Consider the following 26,905-nt stretch of genomic DNA (forward strand, 5'->3'; position numbering starts at 1 on the left):
CCCACACTTCTTTGCAGACGGAGTTATTTAACTCCAGATTTTGAGTACCGGTAGGCCTTTCCAAAAGTTCAAATTCTGTTGTGCTTTGGATCATTGTCCTGCTGCATAACTTAAATGAAATTAAGCTGGAGTTCACGAGCCGAGAACTGAACAGTTTGAGATTTTTTAACCCATTTCCTGTTGTCAAACAAGTTATCTTTAAGTGATTTATTGATTCTACACATCAGGCAATAATCAAAATGTTGTGTGGCTATAGAAACTGAATGAAAGTTAATTCATGATTTAATAAGGAGGGCAGGCATATTTTCACATGCGCCAAAGTTGATGAGAATAGTTTTCCTCCCTATAAAAGCAAAATCATCATTTGGACACATTTAAATTCTCTGCATTGCCAAGATACAGACTCAAACTCATACAGCCACAACAGTCACTAAGCTTTAATCCTCCTTTCATCACATTAACCTTCATACAGTCTTGGAGAGAACATATTTTGAATTCAAATCGCCTGCAGGTAAAGCACATGACACTGATAAATCTGCAGAGCACCCAGAAACACAAGCACATTTCCGTCTAAGGGAAACCACCAGAGCAAAGAGATGGGAGAAGCGTAAAGCAAAGGGGAATTGACTATCCTACAGGGCAGAAGGCTCATGATATTGCTTCTTAATCAAATTTGAGATTTGCTCATTTAGAGCTACTTTTACAGAGCAAATGAGTTTGAGAACAGAGAGGCTCGTTATGTTCTAGTGCCGAGGTGAAAGCTTGCATCCCTCCTGTGGACAGCGCTTTAATTCATCCTTAGTTGAAATGTTTCTCATAAATGGCAAAAAGACAGGAAGGAAAATGCTTTAAGATGACAGTGTGGAGGGAAAAATGTGTGAGGCGAAGATGAAACACCTTTAATAATAGAGTTCATCTTTCACAGCGAGCAAACACTGAACATGAACCCAACTGAGAGAAAGTCAGACAAGTCTTATTCCAGTTTCTACAACAAGCCAATGACATAACAAAGGTATAGGAAGCACTATTCTATTGCTGTGGGACTACTAACATATTTCTTTAGCAAGGATCTTTTCATCAGCAGGTCAAAAAACAAAAGAGTCAAAAATACAAAAGTTATAATAACAAGGTTCATAACCTTGGCCACCAATAGCTTTAACTTATCATTTTTACTCATTTGATTTTGCAATAAAAAAATGTTTCAAGCAGCCAAAAAATTTTTAATTTTAAGGTTCTAAAGATGTGATTAGTAAATTTCATGTTTTAATCCATCAAAATTAATTTTTCTCCCACTTTCGAGGAAGTAATATTAATGACTTATGCTCCAATGTCTCAGCTTGGTGAAGCTGTGGGGAAAGCAGAATTGAGACGGTATTTTAGTTCCATTAGTTAATGTTAAATTTAATTACAGCAAAAAGAATGTTTTATTACAGATGACTGAAAAAAGAAGCGTCAACCATCTTGACTGGGCTACTAGAACATCTGTTTGTATTGAGAAAAGACCAAGTAGAACGAGCTTGATGCCTGAGGAGTTTTATTAGGTGTTTGGAGTCAAAAGGAGCACAAGTTGCTTGGTTACCTTTAGGTTCCCATAGTGATCCAAAATATCTTAATAACCAAGAAGGGCCCGTATGTGTTGCTGTAATTGCACAGCAATAACTGCAAAGTCAAAAGCAATCATTTGGTTCAAGACAAATTTGATATTTTGTGTCACCATGTTATACCCAACCACTGCCATCGAATCGCTTTCTGCCGTCATTGGAAACTGTAAACACATCAGTACACATGTGTGCACTTTATCTAGTGTGTAGTATATTTTTCTTTCTGGCAAGAACTGCTATTAATGACGGAAATGCATGATAATGTCAAAGCACATGAAACACAGTTTCTAAGTGGACAACAAGACAAAGCTTGACAGATTTTATAATAAAGGACTGATTGATGAATTTGCTTCAAGGAGTCAAGTTAATAATAAAACACAAACCTGTCTATACAGGATCTTAAAGTTTTAATAATCCTAACAGTAACCTGTCAAATAGCAGGTTCCTAAATTGGGGTTGCACAATATTAACACGACACATAACTGCCGTTCTGCTGCTGGAAACTGTGACGATAAAGACAAGCAACTCACCTTTTCTAGCGTCTTTTCTTTGATAAACATTATATAATGTTTATATAATGTTTATATATAAACATTATATAAGACCCAGATAATGTGTATATATACATTATATATAATGTATATATACATTATATATATATAAACATTATATAATGTTTATCAAAGACATTATTTACTTTGATAAACTAGATATCAGCTGTGGGAATTAAAGGCACCTCACAGTCCCTCCAACTGGTCAAATATATAATCAATATGCAAAACATAAATGCATCACACTTGATATACATTAACCAACCAAATATTCACATTCTAGACAATTATGATTTGATGCATTATGGAGCTTAAATATATGTCACACCTTTAAAATACTGGGTCACAACAAGCATCTGTCTGTCATGTAAAAGTGACAACATGGCAGATTATGAGTCTATGAACTCCAGCCACTGTAATCTGATCATGCTCTAGCTATCAGTGTGTAAAATGCATCGCCTTGGTTAAAGAGGTGTTGTAAACCCAACCCAGTGACAGTAACGAGTTCCCACAAAGTTCTGAACATTGATTTAAATGGCATTTACATCCTTCCTACAATAAACACGTTTTACACCGAGAATTGAGAATTTATTTTGTTCAATAATTCAGTAAAGCAGAAAATTAAAAGAGACGTGTGTTGTTTTAAAAGTGGCTTTACAGACGCCTTCTAAATGACAGGAGTGATGAGATGTAAACACGTCTGTTTGTGTCTGATTTTAGAGCTCGACACCCATGACAGAACCATCTAAAACATGTATTTATCATGTATAAAGTTTCTATAACAAACTAAAAATCAGGCGTTTGCTTTGGCCGACTTTTAAACAAGATATGAATAAAAAAGTGATTTTAATGACACACCCTAATGACTCCTGCTTACTTTTTTTTGCAGTGAGAATCTTCTTGGACCAAAAATAATCCTAGAATCCTGACCCAGATAGACCGCTCTGATCTCTGTGTCCTCCCTGGTGACCCTAAACAAGCAGAGCTTTATCACGCCAACACTGAAAACAGGCCGGACCATATAAATAATAAGAGGAATCATCTGACTGTCGCTTTACTTAAACACAAACTGGGGGGCCGAATGTGCTGCAGTGGGAATGTTGTTAAAACAATCTTCCTTCTGTGAGTGTCTGCACGTATGAGGAGAAATCAGCTCCATCACATGAAGTCTGAGATAAAATCTAATTTTCTAAAAATGGGGTGGAAAGAGCATGCTGGCAGTGTCCTGATTTAACCCCGCTTCATCTCCTCATCACCTCTGTCACCGCAGGTGACATATTCTCATATTCTCCTTTGCAGTCATCGCCTAACAAAAGCTAAATCTTATTCCTCGCCACTTCAGAGACTTTTCCAGCAGTTCAAAGGCCTCGGACGCTCCTCCTGAGCCCGTTGGGTCAGGAAGAGTGGTCTGACTTCCTCTCTTGTCATTGAGATGCGATTATAGTCACTCTGTTCTAATTATAGGTCATCTGGATCCTCGTGGGGCCGAGAAAAAAAAATTAGGATCGGGATACAGAGTGGCATTTAAATGGACAGATGACTGAATTAAGTCAGGCGTGTCTGGACTGAAGTTACATTCAGGCAGCTGTCGTTGACATTTCAGCAGCGGAGAGCAGCGTGTAATGCCTTTTGAGAACTGTAACCCATACCATCATCAATGCCATCTACCGAATAAGAGATTTCTTTTTAAATCACATTTATGCTTTTTGCAGCAACAGAGGAAGGTTTAGATTACATGGATACAGCAAATTTACAGAATATAATTTTTTTCTCTAACACGAATTAAAAGCTGAAATAAATGATGCAATGTCCGGATATCATTACAAACAAGAAACAAACTAAGACGGAAGTAGTCAGTTTTGCTTTTTTTCCAAGACTGCAAAGTATTCACAGATTACAAAAAAATAAATTGTGTATGAAGATGACATTTCAGGCAATTTGTGGTTTTTATCGTTTCTAATATTTTAGAAGTCAGCTTATAGTTTGGTCAAGATTGATAAGCAAATGTTGCTGCTGTTCCTTTAAATGATATATAAAAAAACAAAACTTATCTTTACTTAATATCTAAACAACGTATGATGCTACAATAACTTTGTTTCATTGTATCCGGACATGAATTTTTCCTAACCTAAAGTGATCCCGTTATTGATTTAATAAATTTGTTACGCATCAGGTAAGCATGAGAATCTGCTCGCTGAGCTCTTTTGTTCCATTCATTTTATGTGACTGATAGAAAAATGACCACCTTTGCTGCAGCGCCGGAATGCAGGCGCCACATAAACAGGCCTGTGCCGGTTGTCTCAGCTTCATTTGTTATTTTTAGAGGTAAAAGATAACATTCTCTTCACTGATGGCAGCTACTGTGATAGCGATGGCTTTTACAGCAAACTGAGCATGAAATAAAAGCCAAAAATCCATAAATGGATGGTTTGAAAATTATGTCATGCTTCTGATTTTACGTTTTCGTAAACTGCACAAATCACCGGACTTTTAAACAACAAAACGAGGCACAACTATGTAAACCCTACTGATTAATTTGAGTATTTCTGATGTTTCTCTGCTCCAGAAATCAGTTAAACATACCAACCCATAAGCTCACGCTCTCCAGTTATATTTATTTCATAGGAGTGCAACACATCCCAGCAGCAACATCACTCTGGGTGTAATTTCCAAACTGTTCATGGTGGATTAATGTTCTACTCATCCCTCCTGTAGCCTTGACGAAGCCATTACCATAATCCTAACTGCAGAACAACAATTTACAAAGCTGCTGAATCCCGAATTGAAAAAATAAAATCACGATAAAACTAAAAATCATCCATCCCTGGCAGAGAAATCCACTGGAGGATACAGCCGCGCCAGTCTGCATCGACTCTAGTTTCACTGTTACATGTTTCAGCTGGAGACCATTAGGCGGCTCGGAGCAAAGACTCAGCAGGGAGAAGGGCCATAAAATATGTCTTGAAGCTCTTCTAATACAGCCACTTATGAAGCACTAGAAATTAAACATTTAACAACTAAAGTACACTCGAGATTGAGAGGCCTTAGTAGTGTAGCGGCTGTCTGGTACCAGCAGAGGAAGCATTTCTCAGATTTTTTTATGTGAAACTAAATATTAAAAACGTTAAAAAAAAAAAAAAAAAGAGAGAAAAAATCTCACACTTAGGGGGGAAACTGAGTCAGTGAATAATGATAAAGACAAAAAATGTAAGATGTTTTTCATGCTATATCATTACCATCTGTCTCTCCGCACGTCTGCTCACCCTACGAGACAAACCCACCGTTCAGATGAAAACTGGAGACAAGAAGACGAATGAAATCTTTTTCAAATGGGACCTACTTTATCTCTCTTCTAATCATGTTATTCCGTTGCCTCAATTTAAAATCTTGATCTATTATATTTTAATTGTTGAGCATCTTGTAAAAGTAGCCATATGACTTAAACCGTTTCCACATTTTGTCCCTTTAACAATCACAAATTTCAGTGTATTTTATTTGAATTGTGTGCAATAGAGCAACATAACAGCACCGTAAAGTTTTCTAAAGCTTTTACAGATAAGAAAAAATCTGAAAAAGATCACTTTACTTTGACACCCCCAAATAAAACCCAGAAAGTCTCCTGATTAGTAATTTAATCTCAGTGTAAATCCAGCTGTTCTGTAAGAGTTTAAGAAGTTTATTAGAGAACAGAAACATTGTGGAGACATTATTAAAAAAGTGGATCAGGGAGAAACTTAAAGTGGATCATACCGAGCTGTTAACATCTCAGAGCTGTGAAATCCATAATCTGAACTTTAAAAGAGTTTCACACAACTGGACACCGATCAACATGTCCAAACTGACAGGTTAGACGATCAGAGAAACAGCCAAAAGGCCTATAGTAACATTAGAGGAGCTGCAGAGAGCGATAGCTCAGGTGGGAAAATCTGATAAGAAGACATTATGACATACAGGGGTTGGACAATGAAACTGAAACACCTCTCATTTTAGTGTGGGAGGTTTCATGGCTAAATTGGACCAGCCTGGTGGCCAATCTTCATTAATTGCACATTGAACCAATAAGAGCAGAGTGTGAAGGTCCAATTAGCAGGGTAAGAGCCCCGTTTTGCTCAAAATATTGCAATGCACACAACATTATGGGTGACATACCAGAGTTCAAAAGAGGACAAATTGTTGGTGCACGTCTTGCTGGCGCATCTGTGACCAAGACAGCAAGTCTTTGTGATGTATCAAGAGCCACGGTAGCCAGGGTAATGTCAGCATACCACCAAGAAGGACGAACCACATCCAACAGGATTAACTGTGGATGCAAGAAGAAGCTGTCTGAAAGGGATGTTCGGGTGCTAACCCGGATTGTATCCAAAAAACATAAAACCACGGCTGCCCAAATCACGGCAGAATTAAATGTGCACCTCAACTCTCCTGTTTCCACCCAAACTGTCCGTCGGGAGCACCACAGGGTCAATATACACGGCCGGGCTGCGATAGCCAAACCTTTGGTCACTCGTGCCAATGCCAAACGTCGGTTTCAATGGTGCAAGGAGTGCAAATCTTGGGCTGTGGACAATGTGAAACATGTATTGTTCTCTGATGAGTCCACCTTTACTGTTTTCCCCACATCCGGGAGAGTTACGGTGTGGAGAAGCCCCAAAGAAGCGTACCACCCAGACTGTTGCATGCCCAGAGTGAAGCATGGGGGTGGATCAGTGATGGTTTGGGCTGCCATATCATGGCATTCCCTTGGCCCCATACTTGTGCTAGATGGGCGCGTCACTGCCAAGGACTACCGAACCATTCTGGAGGACCTGAAGGCGGTGCCGTGTATCAGGATGACAATGCACCAATACACACAGCAAGACTGGTGAAAGATTGGTTTGATGAACATGAAAGTGAAGTTGAACATCTCCCATGGCCTGCACAGTCACCAGATCTAAATACTATTGAGCCACTTTGGGGTGTTTTGGAGGAGCGAGTCAGGAAACATTTTCCTCCACCAGCATCACGTCGTGACCTGGCCACTATCCTGCAAGAAGAATGGCTTAAAATCCCTCTGACCACAGTGCAGGACTTGTATATGTCATTCCCAAGATAAATTGACGGTGTATTGGCCGCAAAAGGAGGCCCTACACCATACTAATAAGTTATTGTGGTCTAAAACCAGGTGTTTCAGTTTCATTGTCCAACCCCTGTACTTCACAATTCTGGCCTTTATGGAAGAATGAAAAAACTATTTTTTTGAAAGAAATACGCTTTAAAATACATAATTTGAGTAAAAACTAAGAATGCACATCACTCCAAATATATTATTCATATGAAAAAAGATAGGAGCAGCATCATGCTGTGGGACCATTTTTTCCCTCAGCACAAGCAGAAAATCTTGACAAATTTAATGAAAAGGTGCATTAAGTGAAAAACAGAGGCAACAAAAGCCTTGAAACTGAGGTTCACTTTCCAGCAGGACGGACGGAAATACAAAATGTTTTATGCAACATTTCAAGTGTGCAGGAATAAAGACGAGATGCTAGAAAATGTATTTCCAATATCTGAAGAAATATAGTTTATATTGATTTCAAAGCTTGTTCAGTAGTGGAAGTAGAAACCAAACTTTAAAGCTACTAACAGCACGAACGGCCGTTCAAACCCCATCCTACTATTGCACAATGCCATAAAAACACATTCGTCACCCAGGATGCTCGTGCCCTTTATTTTACACGAGCATCAGGATGGCAGGAGGCTGGAGCTGAGAGAGCCGTCACAGCCCAGAAACGTTGACAGCTCACGTCCGACTTATTGCCAGCAACCACGGGGAAAACCATCCAGACGGCTGCAGCTGGATGTGTCACCAATCTGTTATCTGTGTGCTGCCGCCCTGCCACCAAAAACAAAGCAGCAGACATAAAGGGATCATGACACACAGATGGGGGCCAACAGTGAATCCTCTATCTGCTGGACTCTGCAGAGACAGAGCACCACATACCAAAACAGATTATGAGCTTATGACCCTAAAACGCTTATGGCAGTCATAATGCAGCCACAACTCCCTGGCAGTACGTCAAATATCCCAGCTCACTCATGATATCAAGTTCATCTGTGGCACAGTCAGAGCTGATGATTAAGGGGAAAGCATTTTCACATTTATGCACAAACAAGGAATGTCGTGCTGATCTGCTCGGAGACAGCAAGAAGCAGGGTGAGGATAGGTTCAAACTCCCTTCCATAAATTCTTCGCCTGTATCTATGGAGGAGTTTGGAGACAGGACGGGGAGGGGAAGGCAGGGAGGAAAACAGATGGGAAGGGAACAGAGAAAAATCCAGGGAGGGATGGAGAGTGAGAAATGTGGAGTGGGACAGAAAAGTAAAGTGAGAAAGATGGAAAACCCAGGAGAGAAATGAGCAAGTGCTCATAGCAGTAGATGTCCCTCAGAAACTCACATTCGTCCTCTAGCAGGACATAACTCTACTGTTCATCCTCATAAAGTACTGCTTCTTACTTATTCGATAAGAGGAGAAAACACCCACAAATCCAAGCAAACAGATGGTTTCTGTGTTTATAATGTATAAGTGCAATGACTTGGATGTGATATCACTGGAAGCAGTGCATAAAATGCATACTTTCTTTTTTTTCCCTTATTTGTAGCTTGGAGAGCGGGCTCTGCTTAATCAGCACTAGTCCAAAAGGCTGCAATGCCTCCAAGAAAGTCTCCTTTATCTGCAGCTTTTCTATATGTCTTTTCTACTAGAGCTAAACTCAGCTCAGCTCAATGCCTTATCACTGAGGAGATTCAGAAAATACTGGATATTTCTAAACAATTTATTCATTTTGACATATTTTAACAGAGTAAGGACAGTAATTAAAATTAAGTAAAGTGTAGGTCTAGCCACCTTAATGAGCAATTACAGTAAGGCAAAGGTAAGGAAAGTTCATCCATGTTGCAACATTCATAAAACAGGGAAAAGAATGCTACAAAAGCAAAACATTACATAACAGCATAAAAACACATAATCACATAAAGAGGAAGAAATGTAAATTTTTAAGCTTTAATAAACAGTGACATTTCCAGTCATTTAGAGAAGCAAACATGGAGTGAACTACATTTTCTATCAATCATATGAATAATATTGACTAGTTCATTGTAGGTGGATAAAAAAAAACTATCTTGGATCTAACTAAGGATAATGACTGCGCAATTTTGTCAACTGGTTTCAGTAAAATCACCATTTAGATTTCCATTCCCAGACACAACAACCTGTGTGGCCACAATCACTGTTCTCCTTTCCGGTCCGGCCGACCAGCCCCAGAGAATACCATCGCCCACATCCATAAATCATTCCTTCCAGTTTCCTCAGTCCCAATCACCGTCCACTCCCAAACTCTACCCTTCCCTCCACATACCGACAACAGTAACAGTCAACAGCCTTCTTGACACTAAAAATTCCCAAACCGAGGAAGAATCATCTCCCACACCCTGTGAGGATGCAGTGATTGCATGACTGGACCTGTCAGGTCAGGCCGATAAGGCCTTGCAGTCACTCAGAGGCCAGATAACCTCTGACTTAAAGCAGGAACTCACCTTATCTGACCTGATGGGACGTTTGTCTCCGTCTGTTCTGCATATGATCAACAAGCACACGAAGGTTTTTTATGAAAACTTTGTGCAACAATTTGAAAGACTGTTGCTAAAAATAAGTTTGAAAGCGCCTTGACAGACATTAAAAATAACTTTATTCTATGTTTTTAAATAGACTGTCCCAATTTCCTGTTTATCTTTAGAGTTGTCAGATTCTGAAACGCAAAATGAGTATTCAGTCTAGTGGCCGTCTATTCAGAGCTTTTGCATCCTTGTTGATTTTGCTTTGCAGGGAGTTTCTTCACACTCGCTCACACATATACTGCCCAAGCAAAGACAGAAATCATCCAGATAACACGGAGACTCCATGTCTTATGTGTAAAGCTCAAAGATATCCCTCGGTGTAAGTGTCACGCTGTTCTAAAATTTAATTAGAAGTAAAGAACGATCTAAATTCCTAATGGGCCAAAACCAGCAATTAACGTAATGAGTAATTAAGACTTCGAAAATAATATTTGCTGATAGAACTAAACCAGTGATGGTAAAAGACGTTATGCTGGAAGTTTAACACAAATTTTGCAGATGATCTTCAAAATAAAAGACTCCATATTTGACAGGTTAGATTGTTGCAAATTTAGGTTCCACATTATAAACAGAAATGCCAACATTTCACAACAAAAACCTAACTTTTTTACTATTTTAACTACGTCAGTGAAATGGAAATATGAGTTAGTTTGGCATTTCAAAATAAAATCCTATGTATTACGTGGAGTTTTCAAAGTACCAGTGTACCTAAGCTATCAAAATAAAGTTCAATGCTGCTTTCCAAATTAAGAGTCTTGCTTTTTCATGGTTCAGTCGTTACAAAAGGTGAATTTGACATTCCTATGCACCAAGTGGCACCATCAAAATGTTTATAGTTTAAATCATTTAAGGCATCCTGAAACCTAATCTCAGTGCAATATTAACAGTAAAAGGGTCCTGTGTAAATTGCATTCTCAAGGACAGTTAATATTTCAACAATTCACACCATCAATAAAGTGAGGAAAAAAAGTAGACTCTCCTTCTGTAAGAACGTTTCCCTTCCCTTACAGGCACGACTCGTAGACGGAGAAAGATATGGACAGAAAAGCAACATCAAGAGGACGTACAAGTGGCTGTTCTAGGAAGAGAGAAGGTCAAGAGCTTCATATCTGAGAACTGGACCAAAAATAAACTCTTCTTTTTGTCACCAATATTATAATCAAGCTCTAAAATAGATAGCAATTTATGTTGCATGGGGTTGAATGATGAGTCTACCAAAATGTTTTGATTTGGATAAAACCAAAGAAAAGTTGCAAAGCGTCCTCTAAAATGTGTTTCTCTTCCAAATCATTGACAGCAGAAAGAATAAAACGTAGACAAAAGTAATGTTTCATCACCCAGCGGCTGGCCTGTAATTTTAAAGCCACCCTGTTTTCTTAATAGCATCTTACATACTGTGGCGACTTGTCAGTATTATTGCCTGTGATATATAGTTTCACAGCAACAGTGACTAACTGGATAGAGACTCTGGGTACAAACGTGCCACTAGCACATATTTTACATACCACTGTTTCAAATCCAAACCTGCCACTTCCTGTGCGTTACAGTCCCCCTTTCTACAGAAAATACCAACCAAGCAAGCGTGATGAAGACGGAAATCAAGCAAAACTCTGTCTAATGTTTGGACAAATCACAAAGCAAGACTTGCCTGTTACTTATGAATGCTGGATATCACCTACAGAACTGAGAGTTACACAGCCCTTCATTTGTGAGTAGTCTCTTCCTAAGGAAGAACAAGATTGTAGCGAATGGTACGATAATTAGAGAGCATAGAGTGGCACACTGCTGACCAGCTGCCAGGAAGCTTTTCTTATCCTAAAAAAGATGGACGTAGTTCGGAAATACACTGTATTGCCAAGAGTATTCATAATCATTCTTAATTCTTAGGGTTGAAAACCTATGTCAGCCCAAACTATCCTCCTTTAACAGAGTCAAATCTTTTGGGAGGTCAATGTCTGACCTCATATTTGTGAGTCAGACTGACACTACAACCCACCAAACTTTAAACTTGACGAGGTTCAATTATTCTCGCAACTACCAAACAGAGACCCATCTACTGGATTTCCGGATAGAGAGGCATAGGTTTTCACTTCAAGAAACATATCTCCAGCCCAGTGGTGGCATACACCACTGCATCAACACTTTGCATTGCTCTTGTTGATATAAGCATGAATGAGGCTATTCGGCCAAGGGCCCCGTTCCTCTAAGCTCTCTGTACACTGATCTTGAGCTACTCTGTGGTCCATATAAAGATCATAGATCTGTAGCTACAGAGTCTGGATAAAGTTTTCAGTTATGCACCTCAGCATCCATTGACCTCGCTCTCATAAATGCTTGAAGAAGCAGGCTGCAAGCCTAGGGTTTGCAGCCATGACAGTGGGTGGAACATCTGATTTCAACAATTTTGTGGGTTACCAAAGACTATGGCCAAAGACTATTACCTATGGCAATATTGTAGATTTACAGTAAAATCAAAAACAATGCTTAAGAGTAATTTAAAACTAAAGTTAGCAAGCTAACAGTGGCATGACTGTTAAACATCCGACAGCATAAGATTCATCAGCTTAAAGAAAGGATTCACCAATCCTCTATTGTCTTAATATCAAACCTCAAATTGATTGAACCTCAAATTAGATTGAAAAAACAGTAAAGACACGTTATTGCTTTGTTTTAAATTAGACTGAACATGCAAGGTTTGTAAAACCAGTGAGCAGATTGGATGTAACATCACCCTGAGCTTTAAGAAACTGTCAGTCATAAATAAAGAGGAAAAAAAAAGTTAGCTTTCAGGTGTTGTTGGTTTTCTCTGCTCACATCAACACGGCTGTTTTGTTTTTAAAGGCAAGGGGAAAACCCAACAAAAATGACAGAGCGTCTGATTTTCCTCCAAACCACACAGTCATAATTTCTTTAATGAGGCTTCGGGGGGAAACAAAAAGGAAATGAGTGCATGTGTGTGTGTGGGGGTGTGCGTGCATGTGCTCTTGTCTTTGCATGTGTGTGGCAGAGAAAGTGAGAGACGGGGAGAAAAAGAAGAGGAGGAGAAAGAAAGTGGGCTGAGACCGAGGGCAGCAGATGCAGGGAATGAAAAGCCGGCTGTGGTAAAGTGGAGAGAAGGTGATGGGAAAGCTTGTGGGAACAGACGCCGGTCTTGCATCCCTGCAGCCTCTCTCAGCTTGGCACAAAAAAGGCACACACACCAACCCCCTTTTCAGCTTAGGCATGGCCCAAACAGCCTGGCAGCGAAGCAAAGCGCTTCCACTTAACCATATCAAAGTCAGACTGGCGCTGCACTTAAAAAAAAATAAAGAAAAACTTTTACCCCAGAAGCTACACAGGCAGCCTGCGAGGGGAAAAAACAAACTGCACAGCATGCTGATCTGGATAAAACTGCAAATATGTTAGAGCATTGTGAATGCAGGACAAGCCTTTGATCAGCGTGAAGGAGATGCAGCTGGACATGCAATGCCAGCTGACAGCTAAAAGGGTCCTAGCAGGTAGAAAACTGGTGGGACACTTTAAAGACAATGGACCTGATCCTTTGTTTGTTTACTCTGATTTAACCGGCAGGTCCACTGTGGGTGGCAATGATAACCTTTGACCTTCATGATCAGCAAAAAATCTGCAAAGGAATTTCCTAAAACCATCAGGCTGGACCTCATGTTTCAGCTGCAGAGTGGGCCTCACCAAGGAGAAACGATGTGCACACCAGTCAGAGAATGCACCATATTTGAAAGCTAACGTGTTGAAAGCAACACTCTTTTGTGTGGAAGTTTCTAATAAGGAGAGCTGAATAAGTTTTTCTTAGAATAAGCCAAGTGTTGGAAGCTTGGAGAATGGAAGCGAATGGCATGCTCGCTTTTCCTTCAGGCTGCTGCATTACAGGAAGATGAACATAATACCAAAATGGCTCTCCTTTACACCTTTGCAGAGTCAAAGGTCATGTTAGATTAGGAAATGTAGGCAATGTTCTGGAAATCTGACAGAATAAATCTGGAGGGGATCCCCAGAGACTGATGTTTACATTCTGCAAAGCTAGCTCTGCTAATTGTGCTAACTAGACTAATCACTTCTATAAAATGTTGAAGATAATTTATAATAAACTCTAATCATGTTTTGAAATTAGAATGAAATGCTGCTGAAGTGAAGTGTAACACCAATTGCCCTCTCTCTCACACAGTGCGACATCTCCTCTGGTCCCATTATAAATATCTGATGATTGCTTGTGACAGAATAGTGTGGTATACTATAGATATGCATTATAAGATTTACATACAGTACTAAAATTGTTTTTTTTCAATATATATTTTTTAAAAAATTAATTAACTAAAATCAGTATTGCTTTACATAATTGTTTGGAAATTGGTCACAAAAATGATCAGTAAATCTCTGGATCAACGCATCCATTTTAAATAATTTTGTTTAGCTTATTTAGTTGTAATGGTTCACAGATGGAGCAGGGGAGAAAACCAAACAAAACATTGATTTAGAAAGCTGACCAAGTACTAAATATTTACCATCTGCACAACCAGAACTATGAATTAAATTACTGCTGGCTGTTGTCCGTTTGCATCAGTCAGTTCATGCATCGCCTTGATCTACTAACCCACTGCCCCAGAGAATGGAAGATCTTCCCTTGGAAGAGAGGGGGAGAAAGGAGATTTCCCTCCCTGATCCTCAGAGACGCTTCCCATCCAACACGCTCTGCATGTATCTGCACTCCCGGATGCTTCAACTCACCTCTGCAAAACTTCACCAGTAATAGCTGCTCCTCAACTGCGTCTCTTCCCGTCTACCTGCGCCTGTCCACCCATCCGTTACCAAAAAAAAAAAAAATGGAACAAAACAAAAAATAACAAAACAAAAAAAAATAAAGTGCGTCTTCGCTTTCAGCGCCGAGGCTTGATTTTTCTTGCAGGATTTTTTCCGGCGCAGCTTTTAAAACAAATAATAGAAAGCTTTAACCCAGAAGAAGCGTGCAGCGGTGAGTAGGTTATCGTCGTTTCGTCCCTGATCATCAGACGTCGCAGCCAGACGTCCACACACAGCAAACACAGAGCCGACCCGCACACATTCCAGTTTGTGTTTGAGGCGCTCCTCCTCAACAACGGCGGACCAATCAGAGACCAGAGATGTTGCCGAGTGGGCGGGACCAGCCGGTTTTATAACGCAGATCTGAGCAGAATAACCCCGAGACTCCATCATGTGGTGGAGGTGGTGGGGGTTGAACACCATGATATGTGTTTGTCCTTTTGTTATTTCTCATCCAATATAAATCAGGCTGAATCAGCTTTTTTTAAGCCTAAAATTTAAATAAAAACAATACATATGGTAAAATAAGAAGGCTTCTAATTTCAGACTGATTACATTTTAGGTAATTAGTGCAATATTTGCAATATATCACTTTATTTTACATTTGCATGTACAAAGAAATCAGGTAGTTGTTTCTAAAATTTCATATCATTATTGTTTTAATTTTAGCGAATTGTAAAAGACTAAATTGTTCTACGCAATATTTCAGCAATCAGCAACATTGGCCATGCCACAGCTGCAGTAGGCTATATTTATTTGACTTCATTTCTTTTTAGCGCATATTTCAATTCATCAGCTTTTACTTTGATTTAGTCAGACTTTTGGCGTCTTGCAATGAGAGAGAAAGACTTCGGGACTTTAATTTGTTTACATCCAGGGAATGAAGAAGTGTTTTAATATCATCGAGTCAATAAATGGTCACAGAGCATATTCTGTGATCCAGTCAGACTCCAGAATATTGACCATGCCTTTCTAACTTGCATTGCTGTGATTGTTGTAAATTGGATACCTTAATTAAAGTGTTGGGGCTTTTTGAGGCTGGTAGTGTTTTGTCCTGCAGCTGCCATTTTAGGTGGTTATAGTTTAAAAAGCTTCATTACAAACAGAATGACAGTTGCTGTGGCTGAAAGAATTGTACTTAAACAGTTGAATTCCAGATTTACACATTTTTAAAAAAAACTCTCCTAGCAACTGAATTCTGCAGCATAACTGACAACTTTACTCAACTAAATCCTGATTTGGAAAAGCAAAGGAAGTACGCCAACCACAACCTCAATATCTAATGTCAGATCGAGTCTTTAAACAGTTTTCTTTAAACAGTTAAACACAGCTCAAATATCTGTACTTAACTAGAGCAACTAGCTAAAGAATAGAAAAGATATCTGCATGGAAGCGGTATTAATAATCAGAGTGTTTGCACTACGGATGTTTTATATTTGACTAATTTAGCAGTCTTGTATACAACCTCCCTTTGTGAAGAAGTGTGGATTAATGAAAGGCATAAAAATACACTGTTGTGGCATCGAACTACTATAAATTGCTGGACTATTATAAGGAATCTATGCCAGACATTGCACATACACTAGTAAACCTCAGTACTTCTATTACTTCCAAGAGGTTATAGGTTAAGTGTGTTTTCAGAGGGAAATGACATGCAGCATAAGTTCTTTTTAAACCCATGATTCCCAGTTCTGGTCCTGAATATCCAGAATCCAACATGTTTTAGATGTTTCCCTGGTTCTAAACATCAAATTTCAAAGAATGGGTCTTTATCATGTTGCTACAAAAACTGAAGAAATATTTAAACATTTAAAGCATTTAGGTAACTGACCCTGGAGGATTTGAAGTGGAAACCACTGCTCTACTCCCTCTTTAGCTTTTAAGGGCTAAAACTTTATTATCTTATTCGGGATAGTGCATCTTTAACAAGGTAATAGATCTGAAATAGTACACTTTACTCCTTTTTCTACCCACTAAGTTCATTATTTGGCATTATACAGTTTAACAGCAAGGCGTTTTTTTCTATTTATCTTAATCCATTTATCTCAGGCAGAGGGATTTTCCCTGGAAAGCGAGGAGCAAACAAAGTAAATTACATGAAAGGAATCTACAGAGAAAAGACAAACATCTCCATCTTTAAAAGCCTCTAACAGCGTAAAGCACAGGTACTGCTATTTAAGGTGGAGGAAAAAATGTTATTTCTGCAGCTGGATTTTGAGGAGTGACTCATCTCAGTGTGCTCCTGCCAGCATAATTGGACTCCATAAGTGGATATGTTGTTCCGCTGAGTCCATACAAATCCGATTCACCTCACCCTTCCACAAAGCGACGGGAGCAGAAAATGACTTGTCTTTTTTAATCCATCATTAGGAGCAGATGAGACTTTGAAATAACCTTAATAGGAAGGATCAGAGGTGCTCAGGCATTCAGTTAAATTGTTTGAAAATTAACTTTACTTTGGGATCAAATTCGATTATTTGTGTTCATAAAGTGCAAAAGTGAGAATGCATTACCTTCATAATTGAAAATAAAGGAACAAAAGCTCCAGAAACCGGATTAGAAATTAGTAAGATAAATACAAGCTAACGGAAACAGCTCTAATGACAAGGAGGGCATGTTTTATAGATTTTATCCCATTGTTTCCCAATTTGTTCTATACCCAGTGTAAACCTCCCGGGGGCTCTGCAGGTTTTTTTTTTGTGAGCACTTCAGTTTGAACACCAGTATCCACGCTTCCACAAACACACCCCCTCTTTCTCTCTTTTTCAGCTGTTGGACAGCTCAGCCTGTAATTATGGCTGTCATCAGCAGCCACTGACCAGCAGCTATATTTATGGGGGGAGCCAGCATGTTCAGACACACTGCAAAGAGAACACCATGCACACATGCAGTCAGTAAACCAAAGAAGAACAGCTGCAGGTTGATCTTTAAGCAGTCTGTCAATGAGAAACAAGCAGCAGGTTCTTGTGGACACATCTGAGTTGAGATTCATGATATAAGTTTTCTCAAGAAAATGTTCGCAGGAAAATTCATTAAATAAATCGTGCAATTTTGTACCATCTACAAGACATGAACAATAACTTAAGGGAGCATTTCATCACACAGTAGAGCCAAAAAATGTAAAAAATCTTGAAAGCATGAAGCTGAACTTTCCAAGTGTCAATGTCTTTTATAATAGTGCTGTAGTGTGAATAGAATTAAGTGGGAGTAAACAGGGGAAAAGATGAATTTTTTTCTCATCTATCAGAAACAGTCTCTCCTTTGGACACACTGTGGAATCCTGAATTTAAAGAAAAGAACAACCAGAAGCAGTGGAAAGAGAAAACAATTCAGCTATGACCAATAACTCAAGAAGGGAGTCAACAGTCAGACCACTGCAGGTGCTGTTTGTGAGCATAAAGTTTGTAAACTAAGAAAATTCATTAATAAAAAAAAACTAAGATGGACATAAACAAATTTCCAACTGCACTGATAGAAATGTAACTTCCTTTATATCCACCACATGTGTTGGATAGCTTGAAGGGACTTTGAGGGCAAATAACATGTTGTCATAGAAGATTAAACTTGGAGTTTAATTTGACCTTATTCTGTGGTCAGATGCCCTCAGAATAACATTTGACATCTACATTATGAGTTAAATGCTTAAAGTAAGACAGACTGATATTATGAAGAAGAGTAAGCTTTATAAACTTGCCTTGTCATTGCATGTTTTGCCAATTTAAAGTGGGCTACTTAACTTAATGGCTGGGAAAAACATGCCAACCAATGACTGTCTGTATCTGAGTAAATATTGCAGGTGAGACTGGAGCAAAAAGAACTGATTTGAATTAATTTTTTAATACAAATCACTTTTTTGCAGAAGCAGTCAAAGCATGCGATAATGCATAAAAATCTAAAAAGATGTTTAAACGTAACATTTTAGAATAAGAGGACAGACTGCTGAAGTGTAATCTATCTGTATTATTATTATTATTAATAATAATAAATAAGCTAATTTTAAATGAGCTTGTTTCTTTTTAGGATTGTGACACTTTTGGCCTACCATACTACAGTCACTTCAGTGTGTTATATTTGGACAGATTTAAAGATGACTTTTTAAATGAGGGCTCCTTTTATATGTTTTCAAAGTATTTATTTGCCATTTTAAATGTCACTGACCCTACACTAATTCAATAACATTGCACTGTTAGGTTTATATGTTAAAGAAATTTTAAGTTAATATTATTTTTTCAATTTTGGAACTTCTGCGACAGACTGGCGACCTGTCCGGGGTGTACCCCGCCTCTCGCCCGGAATGTAGCTGGAGATAGGCACCAGCAACCCTCCCGACCCCATTAGGGACAAGGGTGAACGGAAAATGGATGGATGGATGGAATTTTGGAACTTTCTATTGAGGGATAAAGCTGAGTAACAACTGCTTGCAGACTGCATCTTTTGCAGATTGCTCATGTTACGCTGGAAACATGTGCATTTCTGTTTTCACCTGTTCATTTCAATATCCTGTGTTGCAGCTGCATGAAAACTTTTCACTATCCAGAACTTTTGTTTTACTTTCCTATTGGAAACTTTTTTGTGCAGGAGTCAGAAAGGAAAACCGAGTTTAGGGCAGAGGATCAAAGTCTAAAGCTGCACAGACGCAGCTGATGGTGAACGTGTGACACTGAAATGTGGGACACGTTCACATGCTGTCACCTCTGCTCAGGTTGCAGATGATGTGCAGGCTGATTTATTGTCAGACACACTGAAAGCTCTGCTCTGTCTTTACTGCACTAAAATAAGCAAACAAAAGCTATGCTGTATTTGTGTTATCTACCATTTTATCTAGATGTACTTATTCATATATCTCCTGTCATGTATTTGAGTGTGAAACACAGACATGACTCAGTTGCATGCTGCGTGCTTTAACTGCTTTGGATTTTAATGACAGCTGGCAAATAGCAGGTGGAATCTCTCTGTCTTAGAGGCAACTCATAGATGAGAACATCCACAACAGCATCACACACACAGTCACAGAAATCCCTCAAAATGAGCAAATGAGACATTTTCCCCTGTTTCTTCATAACATTGTAAGAACATCTTTCATGCTCAAGTATGCAGCAACCGGGAAATAAATTGTTTTTGCTTTTTGCAGCGTGTTCCAGTGCTCAGATGCTGTTGACTTTCAGCAGTACACTTTAGCTGAAGAGTCCAAACACAGTGGTTGATGCCACTAGCAGAAAGTGTCAGTGAACTGCCTTCAGTGATATAGAAATGTCTGCTCCCTTTGAACAAAACAAAATTGCTTTAAACTTTGTTTTAAGGCAATGAATGACCAATGATTCAGCACCACTTTTAGCAGACCTCTCTATTGGAAAATACTGCATATTTTAGATTTAAGTATAATTTTTTTTTTTTTTTTTTAAGGTAAGTCTTTACAGATGGTTTATATTGGTTTAACATTTTTCTTTTAAAAGAAATTTACCACAAACCAACTGGTAAAAATGCTTTTATATTTGTACAAGCCCCAATACAAATATATATATATATATATATATATATATATTTTTTTTTTTTTTTTTTTCGTAACTGGGTTAAGCTACCAGGCTTGTAAAAACACTTTATGGAATATTAACTTGATTTATTTTTCTATTAATAACAAGTGGATTTAGTGATCCTCTTTCTAAATTACCTTAATTCTGCTCCCTGGGGCCAGAACCTTCTTGCTGTGAGGTAACAGTACTCAACACTTCACCACTGTGCTAGCAAGAAAGGAAAGGAGTGATCTTTGCAAATTGTGCTGTAATTATTTCTGGAGAGGCAAATTATCCTCAGTTGTATTTCACTTTAAAGCACACCTACACTGATTCTGTCATGTTTTAAAAAAATTTTATTATACACTACAGCATTTGGGAAACTTGGTATTGAAATCCTCTCGAGTGGCAAGAACTGAAAAAACACAATAAATGTTCATTTTAGATTATACAGTGAAGTTTCAGTCACACGTGGGTGGGTGACTAAAGTGTTAGATTCTGGATGGATGGATGTCTGCACCGTCCCGAGGTACTTAACAGTTTTGGGAGTAATTTAGCTTTAGCAAGGACCTTTTATTTAACCAACACATAACTAAATAAAGAAAGTTAAATTACACGTGAACATCATGCTGGTAAGAGGAACACCATTTCACTAACCAAGGCCGGTGCTCATTTATTTGAACTTGCGACCAGCATTGAAACATCTCATCTCCAGACTTCTCCAAAATGTTTTTGCCCTGTAAAGATTCCCAGGTGGTCCGCCACGCTTCTTACTGGGAACAGTTACCTCATCGCAAAAGAAGATCCAAACCACTAAATGTGAACCTCACACACCCTGTGTTGCCCTCAACGCAATGCCATGGGAACCAGAGAGATCTGAGGAGAAAAGGCTAGAAGAAGGTGGAAAGTTCATGCAAGCATCATTAGCCAAAAAACCGAGAATATCTTTAACTTGAACAGTTTTTAATTTGAAGACAAACAGGCAAATTTCTGCTGTTGCATCACCTTTCTTGCTGAATGTTGCACCATTGAAATGTACTTAAAAAGGCAACATGCAAAGCAGTCAAGTTGTCTCCCTCTCTCACTGTATGGCCTCTCCTCTCTTTCAGGGAAAGCTGCAGAAAATAATGATTGCTGGAGTGTGTTGGGGCTAAAGTAGGTCAGTGGAGCTAGCTGTCAGAAGTAGAAAGAGGGAGAAGCAGGGCAGTAAGATGCTGGCTCCAGTAGGTCCCCTCAGGTCAGAGCTTTTCCCACTGCAGAGCGGCGAGTGACGCACAAACTAGATCTCCGTCATATTAGTCTGCATGCTCTGCTTGTGTGTGCTGTGTTGCTGTGGACACACACAGATGAAGGCTGCCTCCAAACTGTGGAGGCGTATGTGTGGGTGGACTGTCAGTGTTCCTGTGTTCATGATAAAAAATGATGCATATGAGTTTGGAGATGAAAAGGTCAAACTGAAGGGGTTTTAGGACCATTTTTCTACTGACAAAATGGCTTTTGTTTGGCATTAAGGAGAGTGTGGGGCTGCTTGGTAAGTGTCAAATAAAAGTTAAGGTCAGGCTGACGGACAGCAATAAAAATTGACCGATTTATGAAGCTGCTGCAGGGAGAGCTCTTCTAGGGTTGTTACAGTCGCAGTGCACATTGGAACCACAGCTTGGCAGTAAATTGAGACATGCTTACAGATATAGGGGTCACCCACTGGAAAAGAAATCACATAATAAACCTGCAGTGTATCAATAATAAGCTGCTTCATTCATAAAGAAAACAAAGTTTTCTCTACAAGAAAGCCCTATAGTCTGAATTGCAGTTATCCCAGAAATGTGAATATTTCCTACCACTGAGCGACACTTATTATTTAATCCTGTGTTTAATCAGGATGAAATGATTAAACACAAATAAACACACTATTTCACTAAAAATATTTCCTTAATTTGGTTAAAAATACCCCTTACTCAACTTCTGCAGGTCAAATTTAAATACAACACTCTGCATGTTACAGTAATGCAACCGCATCACAGTTTAAGGATGGTGACCTCTGCTTAAGGTTAGAATCCACGACTCTCTGAACATCTCTGAATCGAAGCAAATTTGGAAAGCTTAGTTGCAGAGCAGGGCGTGCTGCTGCAATTTTAGTACTTAGCGAGTAGGGAATCATATCTGCACAAGGATGTTTCCATGCAAGCGGTGGAATTTCACTATAAGGACACAGGAGTTTCTGCACCTCCGCCATCAGGTATCCTTTATGCAGGATGAGCATCATGAGTATTTCCTTCAGGTTGGAAGCGGCATGAGAGGATGCAGGTGAGGCATTTTTCTTCACAGTCTAAAAATGTATGAATATCTACCCCTAGCTTGAGTTTCCAGACCTATTCTTACAAAGACCCATCCAAGCGTGTTCAATAATCTGATCACTGTATTCATTGGTGTGGATGCCATGGATTAAGTTTGCCTGCTTGGTGAAATCTTTTTAATGCCAGTCAGAACGTTGGAAAAATTCAAAGTGCATATATCATAAGCTCAAGCTACCATGAGCTTAAAGTGCCACTGACCTGATGACTGGTTGCTTTTTCCTTGAAAATCACTTTTATTTTATTTTCAGCTTTAATTCCTACAACAGTGCTTTTCCTGCTATGAGACAAACCAATCAGGTCAATCCGTTGTGGAAAATTTAATAATAAGGCTTATTTGTAGAGGCAAGAGCTGAAATTAGGCTCATCGTTATTCCGTTTGTAAAACTGGATCGGTTTATTGCAGAGTAATGCACCTGCTTTTCCTCACTCGGCTTTTCTTTCTCTCTTCGTCTGAGAGCCTTTTAACTCCAAGGTATTTGATTTATACACTTGAAGCAAGTCTGGAAGGTCTCCTGAAGGTGAACGAGTCACAGAGACTCTCAAACATGCAAGCTCAACTAAATCTGGTCCCCATTACGCTGAGCAGAACAGCTTGGATTACAGCACACACACTCACACACTCATCCACACACACGAATGCACAGTGAGGGTGATTCAGATCTGTGGTAAAAACCATTATCACTACATCACCTCTTTTTCAGCTGCTAGCAGTTTTATATATAAATGCTATAAAGTATCCATTAAATGAAGCCAACCTCCCAGGTTTCCAGTCCAAAGAGCACAGATCTACTCTGATCCGACGCTCTGGCTGGCAGCTTGGAGGAGGATACTGTTTCCTTCGTTCCATAAGGCAAGTACAGACAAGAGTCTGAAGGAGAAATGGATTTGTGAAATTCAGCCCATCTATAAGTCTCTCTACCTGAACAAGCTCCGTACACCAGACCATTTACTTGTTTAAAAAGTTTGTGTAATACAGCAATGGCTCGGTTTGAAATAATCAACCCCCCAGGCTAAAGCGAGTGAGATGAACTCTCTGTTGCCATAAGGATGACACATGATCTCATCAGAGTGGCACAGCTCAACGGATGTCATCGAGTTTCCATAACAAACAAACTCAAATTAGAAATCCAGCGAGGTTTGCAGCTGACATGAAAGTGGGTCAGTTTAAGCATTTAAATGCCCTTTCTTCTGTGACCTCATTGCTGAAGGAATGCTGCTCTTCCACTGCGATCACTTGATAGGAGAAGAATTTCTGAGCAGTGGGAAATAAGACCTTACGTTTGGCCTCTGGCCCAGTAAAGAGCAGCATGCATGTCTCGTCATGGTCTGATTTATGCGTTTATTCTTTAAGTCTCTGCTGCTTTTGGTGACAAACTTTAAAGAAAAGCCCTCAAGCAAAGCAGAGATTGAAAGCTGAGAACATAAAAAGTGTTTCTCTGTTAAGGTGTGGAGTTACTTCAGAGCTTTTCTGCAGCTTCTCAACTTACAGTGGGGTGAACTGTGTAAGTTTAGAAATGCCACGCAGGAAAAAAAAAGCTTTATATAAAAGATAAATATTGATTTGCACGCAGTTGAGTCAAATAAATATTTTGTCCCTTTCAACTCACACAGAACTGTGGCTCCGGCACTCTCATGATTAGTTATTGACACACAATTAACTTTTCAATTACAGGTTATCCTAGCCTCAGTTTGTTATGCATATAAATCACACCCGTCCACAGAGTCCTCCTGGAGCTCTTAAAAGACGTCAAAGACAAGACAGGAGATCTGTACGAGGCTGGAATGAGCAAAAAAAAACATCAGTAAGAAGCAATTAAATACAAAGTGACATTATTGAATATATAAAGTTTCCTGAAACAGTTCCAGTAGTTTCTTACACCATTAGCTATGTTAGCATCTCGTTCATGTACGTGTCATTTCCTTAAACCTGCTGCCTCGTCTTTCAACTCTATTACGTTGTAATGTTTCAACATTACCTAAGTGAGTCCAGGTTTACCCAATTTATACGTAAATTTACCCTGAGCTCATCCAGAAGGATCAGTACACAACTATTTGGAAGTGTCTTCTTAAAGATCCAAAAACTTCTGGGATCACAATCACAAAAAAAACCATTTGTAACACACGACATCATAATGGTTCACAAGTGAACATCAAAATGATTCAGAAAAGGTTTAGAGACATAAAGAAAGACAATCTCCACAGTCGAACAGAGGAGGTGAAGCCTTATAGTTTGGAAACTATAAGGCTTAATGGCAGAGAGGAGCAGAGTACTCAAGTAAGAGTAGTACTACTTCAAAATACTTTTACTCAAGTAAAAGTAAAAAGTAGCCATCCATTGGTTAAAAAAAGACTACTGAAGTACAAAGTAACTGATCAAAACATCCATTATTTGATATATAAAAATTACATAATCAGACAAACCAAAATATAATGTGTTTAATTATTTTCATTTTCGAAATGAAAATAATTCATAATTACAAAATAACAAAATCGGGCAAAAGAAACATGTTTCCTAATCAATTTCTGTCAATATAAAACTTCTTTGGTGGATGTTTGGTTAAAACAAGCTTGTTCTTCACTCATTGATGTTCCTCGAAGTGAGTAGAGTATCCAGACGTTTTACTCAAGTAAGAGTAAAATGTATGTTGAGGAATAAAAATATTCCTCAACATACATTGTTTCCCAAAAAGTTACTCAACTAAATGCAACAGATTGTGAAATGGAAGAAAACTAAACGACTTTGGAGGTTATTTAAGCATCAAGCGAAGCAACATTTTCTAAAATGTGGGTGAGAATGAAATGTAGCTTTTTGGCCTACATGGAAAATTACATGTAAGATGGAAAATTAGCGCCAGATTCCCCTGAACACATCATCCACATCTCTAAATATGACGGCGGAAGCATGATGCTGTTGGGATGCTTTTCTTCAGCAGGGAAAGGAAACTTGATAAATAGTAATCCTGGAGGAAGACAAAATCCTTAAGCATACTGACATACCTAAACTACAGTATGCTTTAAAACATAGAGAGAGGGGTTTCAAACTGACTGCGCTGCAAGAAAAACCCTGAAAGATACATTAAAGGAGGTTAAACAGTTCCAGCAGCAGGACGATCTGTATTTGAACACTAATTCAAACGGGTGTTTTGAAGTGGAATCTGTTTCCTTTGCGCTTCTCTGAACTTTATCTAAAGTTCATCCTGCTTCGAGGCATCTTAATAGTCCAGTAGTGTTTCCAGCAGCGTTTCTCACTCGTGACTGAATGCAGCTCTTCATGCTTTCTGACCTGACCCAGTTAGTCAAACACTGGCTTATTTAGACACAAAACACCAACATGCCACGTTCAACTGCGGCGCCATCGATCTCATGCTCAGCCATTTTTTTTTTTTTTTTGTGCCGTCATTAAAGTCCTTTGACTGACTCTCTCCTCGGGGACACATTGCTCTCGAGTTCTTCGGCACACAAGCGTAAAATTAGACCGAACTCAAAGTCTCTGAGTTTGTGCTGAGGAGAAAGTGGGCGTTAAAGAAACCATTGTGATTATTTTTGGTCTCAATGCAGCTTCTGTGTACTTTTCCACCAACTGATAGAATAATTTTAACAGATGCATGTTTCTGAAGGGGATATTTACCATGTGTGGATGTGTGATAAATATATGATATAAAGCAGAGCTGTGTTTGTGTTAACTTGTGTGTGACTGGATGTTGGAAGTTGAGTTTCTGTGTGGTTTTAGCAGAATTGTGTTTGCAACTTGAGGGTTCAAGCAGAGGTGCTGTGGGGTTTTCTATTAGAAAATTCAAAATAATAAGAGTTGCAGTGTAGGAGCTATTTTCAGTGCAAAATTTAGAAAATAATAATAAAAAACAATCTCTCAGTGTTGCACTTGAACCTCGTCCTTTCTGTATCTTTGTATTGTCCTCCGCATCCAAAAAGCTTTCGTCAAATAACTCTGGTTGGTTTTGCAGCATTCATCAGGAGAGACGTCATGATTGGTGAAAATAAATATTAATAATCATTTCCATAATCATTGCCATCATTGCATCATTGATCATCTCAGGTCCCGGACAAATCCAGTAGAAATCCCATAGGACGGGTTGAAGAGACGAACAGGGTAAGAAAGGAAGAGTGTTAACGCACAAATACTAAAAACAAAGTGGTCAGCTTTAAGGGTGTGTTCTTCAAAATATCCATTTTAGGCAATAAAAGTTGAATTTTTACAGATCCCTTCCATCGGTGCCAACTAGGGAAGGTGTAGTAAGTAACTACGAAGTGTTGCTTGTTACTTTTCAGTGTCAATTTAATATTTTTCCCGAAGAAACATTTTCCTTGCAGCAGGGTGGGGAGAAACACCTAAAAAAATACAAATTCAATTACACTAAACTACTGGAAAAACAGCAACAAAAAAAAAAGATGTACTGAGTAAATGAC

The 26,905-nt window shown here is 38.9% G+C and overlaps 1 protein-coding gene across 4 annotated transcripts in view; it reads right to left on the minus strand.

The window, feature by feature from the left end:
- Positions 1 to 26,905, minus strand: part of ripor2 (RHO family interacting cell polarization regulator 2) — a 73,234-nt gene that overhangs the window by 36,775 nt on the left and 9,554 nt on the right. Inside the window, exon 1 of one of the 4 annotated variants that reach the window (XM_028036351.1) lies at positions 14,545 to 14,886. The exons of the other annotated variants lie outside the window; for them this stretch is intronic. The gene's annotated coding sequence lies outside the window, so the exon portion shown is untranslated. Of the gene's footprint in view, positions 1 to 14,544; positions 14,887 to 26,905 lie in introns of those variants that run through there. 4 annotated transcript variants of the gene reach the window in all.

The sequence above is a fragment of the Xiphophorus couchianus genome, chromosome 13 (assembly GCF_001444195.1).
Source record: "Xiphophorus couchianus chromosome 13, X_couchianus-1.0, whole genome shotgun sequence".
NCBI classification, from domain to species: Eukaryota; Metazoa; Chordata; class Actinopteri; order Cyprinodontiformes; family Poeciliidae; genus Xiphophorus; species Xiphophorus couchianus.